The 7,035-nt window shown below is 37.6% G+C and overlaps 1 protein-coding gene across 2 annotated transcripts in view; it reads left to right on the forward strand.

Moving 5' to 3' along the window:
* Positions 1 to 7,035, forward strand: part of Syn2 (Syntrophin-like 2) — a 417,606-nt gene that overhangs the window by 357,562 nt on the left and 53,009 nt on the right. The window lies entirely within an intron of this gene.

Raw genomic sequence — 7,035 nt, forward strand, 5'->3', positions numbered from 1 at the left:
TCCCCCCGCTCCCCCCCTGTCCCCCACCCCCCCCTCCCTCCCTATATATATACTATTTATTGTAAAATCCTCGCCCTTCCCGACCCCCACCCCCCCGCCCCCTCCCCGATAAGACGAGAGAGAGAAAGACGAGAGGAAGAGAGAGAGAAGAGAGAGAATAGAGTGTTGAGAGACCGGTGATAGAGAGAGAAGTTACTGACATATATATATATATATATATATATACTTTATTCGTTAATAGATATATATTTATAATATATATATTTCATAATCACACACCTCACACACACACACATATATTATATATATATATGTGGTGTTGTGTGTGTGGTGTGTTGTTGGGTGTGTGTGTGTGTGTGTGGTGTGTGTGTGTGTGTGTGTGTGATGTTGGTGTGGTGTTGTGTCGTTGTGTAGTGTGAAATATATATAAGTGGTATAATATAAGGTGTATATATATATTATTATATATATTAGATGAAGAATATATATATATACATATATATATATATATATATATATATAGCTATATATATATATATATATAATATATTATGAACAGAGTTCATAGGAACAAATGTAGAAGAAAGGCTATGACCCAATGAGACTTGGAAATATCTAAACACGCAACGAGATGTATTTCTGACGCGTTTTTTGAAGGAGGTCTTTGCTCAAAAATACATACAACTCGTGAAAAACACAGAAATCAAATATTTATATAATCTAATGAGAGCCTGAAGGTTCACCTGACTTTCCTCGGGCCTGTGTGTAGTTATTCCGCATAATTGATGCTGCCGCAGACTTTTGGATAGATTTAAAATCTTCTCCGACGCGGTGTTCTTGTTTTCTTTTGTCGGCGATGTATGCAGCTTTCCATAAACTTAGTTGTCTTGCTTTTGCAAACATTCCTTTAGCTGACGATTTTTGCTTCCTTCACATTCTGTGTAGATGTCCCGCCTCATCTAATGTGTGCCACCATGGGCGGCTGGGAAGTCCTTTTTTTGTGGTGACGGGATTGTCTGCTCGGTGCTCGCTTCTTTCCTGCGTGGTCGAAACCACGTCCTGTTTCGCCGTAATACGTTTTTCCGCGTTTTTTGCTCCGGTTATGGTGTTCTCCGCTTTCTTTCTGACGCTTACTGTATCCCCTGCAGTACATGCGAAAAAGCGTATTACGGCGAAACAGGACGTGGTTTCGACACCAGGATGAACGAGCACCGAGCAGACATCCGTCACCACAGGACTTATTTACATACATACATGCATATATATATATATATATAATATAGATTATATATATATATATATTTTATATTATATATATAGTATATATATTAATATATACATATACATATTAAATTATATATTTATATATATATCATATATATGTATATATATAATATTAGTATATATATATATATAATATACATATATATATATATATATATATATTATCTATTTATATATATATATTTTATATACATATATATATAAATAACCATCCCTTCTTATATCCCCTGTTTACAAGGCCCATGTTATGTCAGATCTCGCACAGTCATTTGAACTGAATTGGTATTGAGAGAACAACAACCTAGCAGTGTGGTTTAAGCAATTCATTAAACAATTCATTTAGTCCTTTCCCATCATAATCTAGTGGGCGCCTCTCGGAAATGAAACTTAGAATATTATTTTTTTCCCTATAAACTTACTATCAATTATCTATATATTTATTTCTAATATATATATATAATATATATATTATATATTATATATATATATATACATATATTTTACATATTCACACAATTATATATACATATATATAATATATATATATATATTATATATATTTATATAATTTATCTATATATTTATATATATATATATTTATATTTATGTATATTATTTATAATATCTAGTTATATATATATATATATTTATATTTATGTGATGTGTGTGACCATGTGTGTGTGTGTGGTGTGTGTTCTTGATGGTGTGTATATATATGTGTGTGTGTGTGTGTGTGAATGTGTGTGTGTTTGTGTGTGTGTCATGGTGTGTGTGTGTAGGCGTTGTGGTGTGTGTGTGTCGTGTGTCTGAGTGCGGATGTGTGTGTGTTGTGTGTGTGTGTGGTAGTAATGAGTTGCGTGTGTATATATTAATATATAAAACTCATTTATATAATATATATATATATATATATATATATTTATATTATATATATATATATATACATATATATATATATATATATATATATATATACATCATATATATATATATATATATATATATATATATATATATACATATATACATAACACATGATCATACGACAGTGATAAAACGAATTCCCTTAAGACTCCGATTCCCAATGTAAGCTTACGTCGTATAAACAGTGTTTTGTTGCGCTTTTCCTTTCATTTGTGAAATGAGGTGAGAGAGGTTTTTTTTTTCCTTGAGAAAGTGATTAAAAGATTTTTCTTTACATGTGATGAGGAAGGCGATGCATACTAATGGAAAAAAAAAGGAATAAAAGTTATTAAAGGTACAAAAGAAAAGGACAAAATTCCCTCAGCCCTCTCGAAGATGCTGTTAGACATTCCTATTGACAGAGGAAAGATTATGATTACATGATTCGGGAAGGAGGAATTCTGAAGGAGAATTCCAGGGCTTAGTAGTAAAAGTGGAGATTCCGTCTTCGCTTCGATTGGGTCTTGAGCAATCAGGATTAGTCTCTCTCTCTCTCTCTCTCTCTCTCTCTCTCTCTCTCTCTCTCTCTCTCTCTCTCTCTCTCTCTCTCTCTCTCTCATTCTCCCGCTCTCTCACACACACACACTCTATCCTCTCTCTGCGATCTCGATCCTCGGCTCTCTCTGCTACACGGCACGATCTCACCCTCACCCACCCAAGCTACTCTGTCTTAATTTCTCTCTATCGCTCTCGCTCTCTGATCTATCTAGCTATCCTACTCTCGCTATCTATCTATGCTATCTATCTATGTCCTCACTCTCACTCGAGCACTTTCACTCACTCTCGCTATCTCTTACTCTCTACATTCTCCTCTATCTCACATTCTTTCGCTCTCCTTCTCGTCTTTCTCTCTGCTCGTCTCTCTCTTCTTTTCCTATCTCTCTACATCGCTCTCTCTCTCTCTATCTCTCTCTGATCTCTCACTCACTCTCGATTTTCTCTCTCATTCTCTGCTCCTCTCTCGCTCGCTCGCTTTCTCCATCGCACAAATTTATTCTCTCTCCTCTCTCTCTCTCTCTCTCTCTCATCTCTCCTCTCTCTCTCGTCTCTCTCAATCTCTCCTCAGCTGATCTTCTCTCCTCTCTCTCTCTCTCTTCTCTTCACTCCTCTGTCTCTCTCTTTCTTTCTTTCTTTTCTCTCTTTCTCTTTCTCTTTCTCTACACACACATCTCTTTTTTTTCCTCTCCTCATTGCGCTCGCCTCTCTCTCTCTCTCTTTCTCTCACTCTCTCTCTCCTCTCCTCTCACCTCTCACTCTCTCTCTCTCTCTCATCTCTCTCCTCTCCTCTCTCTTTCACCACTCTCTCCCCATCTCTCTCCTCTCTCTCGCTCATTTCTCTCTCTCTCTCTCTGTTCTCTCTTTCTCTCATTCTTTTCTCTCTATCTCTTTCTCCTCTCTCTTACTCCAACTCTCTTTCTCTCCTTTCCACTCTCTCTCACCTCACTCTCTCTCTCATCTCTCTCTCATACTCTCACCGCTCTCTCTCTCATCTCTCTCCTCTCTTCTCCTCTCTCTCTCTCTCTCTCTCTCTCTCTCTCTCTCTCTCTCTCTCTCTCTTTCTCTCTTTCTCTCTTTCTCTCTCTCTCACTCACTCACTCACTCACTCACTCTTTCTTTCTCTCTCTCTCTCTCTCTCTATCTATCTATCTATCTATATATCTATCCTTCTATCTATCACACACTCTCACTTTCACTCACTCTCTCTCTCTTACTCTCTCTCTCTCACTCTCTCTCTCTCTCTCTCTCTCTCTCTCTCTCTCACTCACTCTCATTTTCTCTCTCTCTCTCTCTCTCTCTCTCTCTCTCTCTCTCTCTCTCTCTCTCTCTCTCTCTCTTTATACCTTCTCTTTCTCTCTTTCTTTCTCTCTATCTCTTTCTCTCTCTCTCCTCTCTCTCTCTCTCTCTCTTTATACCTTCTCTTTCCCTCCCGGGGAGAAAGATTAGGCACACAACCAGCATGCTCATTTGAAGAACGACCGAAGAGTTGTCGATATGAAAGAGAGAAAGAGATTTTTCTACGAGCAAAAGATCCGGGTCTAGAACTGGAGTAGGAAGAAGATATATCTCAAGTCGAGTTATTGGCATCTGCATGAACGAAATGAACGAAAGGATATGAGTTTTAAAAGAAGAAAATGAGATGGAGAAATTCTAGAATCCTGAACACTACCATGGAGAGAGCAGTGATGAAGTGGTGAGAGAGATAGAGAAAGATAGATAGAGAGAGGAAGAGAGAGAGGGGAGGAGAGAGTGAGAGAGAGAGAGAGAGAGAGAGAGAGAGAGAGAGAGAGAGAAAGAAAGAAGATAGAAATGATTAGATAGAGAGAAAGAAAGAATATAGAAATCATTAGAGAAAGAGAAAGAGAGACGAATAAAGAGTAAGAGAGAGAAAGAGAGAGGGAGAGAGAAAGAAAGAGATAGACAGAAAGAAGGAAAGAGAGAGGAAGACAGAGTAAAAGAGAGAAAGAGAGAGTGAGTGAGAGAGAAAAAAAAAGAGATAGAGAGAGAGAAGAAGAAGAAAGAGAGAGAAGGTGCGCTGTTGATTTGCTTGCAGACTGGAAGCGCAAAGCCTACGAAGGAGGTTTAATTGAGCCTTGCAACAGACCCTGACGAAAGCCTCGGAGATATTTAGGGCAACAACTATGACTCTCCAAAGCTCTTGAGTGGGATTGACCAGTTGTGAGAGAGCTAGCAAATTGGTTATCCAAAACAATACACTTCATGATGCCTCAGGAAATATTAATTAAGGAGAGTCTCAATATCAAAAGTGGAAGATAATTGAAAGGAATAAAAACAGAAGCAAAGTTGATTAATATACTTCCAGGATGAAGGATACGAGTAAGGATGACACGAAATCAACAGCAAAATGCAGCAATTAACTCAGCAACACGTTCTTCATCCTGAAATCCTGCTCGTATTCCGCTAGACTCATGTTAACCAGTCGTCACTGAGGAAAGAGCAGAGTCTGGCTGTTGCAGTGATGAGAAATAATTGTGAAAGGCATTTAGTGTGAGAAAAGAGGCAAGTTAACCCGCGAACTGGCACCAGAATGGTTTAGATTCGGGTTGGATAAACAAGGTGCAAAATGAGAGGCTTTGTCAAATGGAGAAACAAGCAACGGAATTCTGCAACGAGGAAGAAAATTGGAGTTGCAAGAAGTAGCAGGAGGATATTTTTGGTTAGAGACCAAGAAGCCCATCTAGGAAATTCAGCAAGATTTTTTTTTTACACTTTTTTTGGATGAGTGTATGATCAATCCGGGGATTACTTGGAGAGACAGCTTTTCTATTCAGGTAGTTGGTTTGCTTCAGTGGATAAACAATCGCATGCATATATTTTTACGTAACGTGAATTCATCCCTTTCTGTTTTTTAATCATATGAATTTCTGATTTTAATGAAAAAAAATATATATCTCCAATGTTTTCTCTCTGTCTCTTTCTCTCTTTCTCTCTCTCTCGCTCTCTCTCATTCTCTCTCTCTCTCTGTCTCTGTCTCTCTCTCTCTCTCTTTCTGTCTCTCTTTCTCTCGCTCTTTTTCTCTTTGTCTTCTCTCTCTCTCTGTCTTCTCTCTCTCTCTCTCTCTCTCTCTCTCTCTCTCTCTCACTCTCTCTCTCTCTCCGCTCTTCCCTCTCTCTCTCTCTCTCTCTCTCTCTCTCTCTCTCTCTCCCCTCTTTCTCTCTCTGTCTCTCTCTCTCTCTCTCTCTCTCTCTCTCTCTACTCTCCTCTCTCTCTCTTTATATATATAATATATATATATATATATAATATATATATATAAATATATATATCTGATATTATATATATAATTTATATATATTTATATATATATATATTTATAGATATATATTATATATATATATATTATATATATATATATGGTGTGTGTGTGTGTTATTGTTGTGTGTGTGTGTATGTGTGTGTGTGTGTGTGTGTATGTGTGTGTGTGTGTGTGTGTGTACAAACACGTTTATCTGTAACCAAATATGTCGACATCGGTCCCCCACTAAGCCGACCACCTCGGAACAGCCCCCTCGATCCACGCAGCCCCACAACTCGAGTAAAATTCCCACGAAAGTTTCTCCTGTCCACCACAGGGAAATATTCCTGGCACAAGTCCACCACAGGTCTCGCTGAAATGGCACTCTTTGACTACAGCTGTTAGTCTGTCTGTCGCCTGTCGCTGCATTTATAACAGCGTCGAGAATCCATTTGGCTTGGAAAGGTGATTTTAGGTGAAAGTCGAATATCCGAAAGGTGTTTGAGTGGTGAGGGGACGAAGACGACCTGTTTAGATAAAAGAGAGGGGAAAGAAGGGAGGAAGGAAAGGGTGCCACGAGGGGAGAAGGAAGAAAATGTGATGAATGAGAGAGAATGATAGGCAAGGAGGAATAGCTTTTTTGATGATTTGACGGAGACAAAGGGGATTAAGATAAAGTAGAAATGAAGAGGAAGGGATAGATCTAAGATGGAATAAGATTTTAAACACTCAATTTCAGTAAAAAAAAAAAAAAAAAAAAAAAGGAAACATGTTACAAGAAATGACAAAACAAAATTATGACGACATTGAAATTTAAAGAAATTGTATAAATAAAAGTAAAAGAAAAAGAAAACCGAATTAAAATCTGGAAAATAAGATGATACAGATTAACAAACAGACTACCATACTGACACAAGTTACACATTATTGCCAAAAAAAAAAAAAGATAAAAAGCTAAAACGTGTCCGGATCCATCAGGCAAATTGACTTCTCTCCTTCAACTCGTCCGATTCCTTGACCCAAGTCTTAGAACG

This window comes from Penaeus japonicus, unplaced genomic scaffold (genome assembly GCF_977035675.1).
Source record: "Penaeus japonicus unplaced genomic scaffold, GWHDUDI00000001_assembly GWHDUDI00000019, whole genome shotgun sequence".
NCBI lineage: Eukaryota > Metazoa > Arthropoda > Malacostraca > Decapoda > Penaeidae > Penaeus > Penaeus japonicus.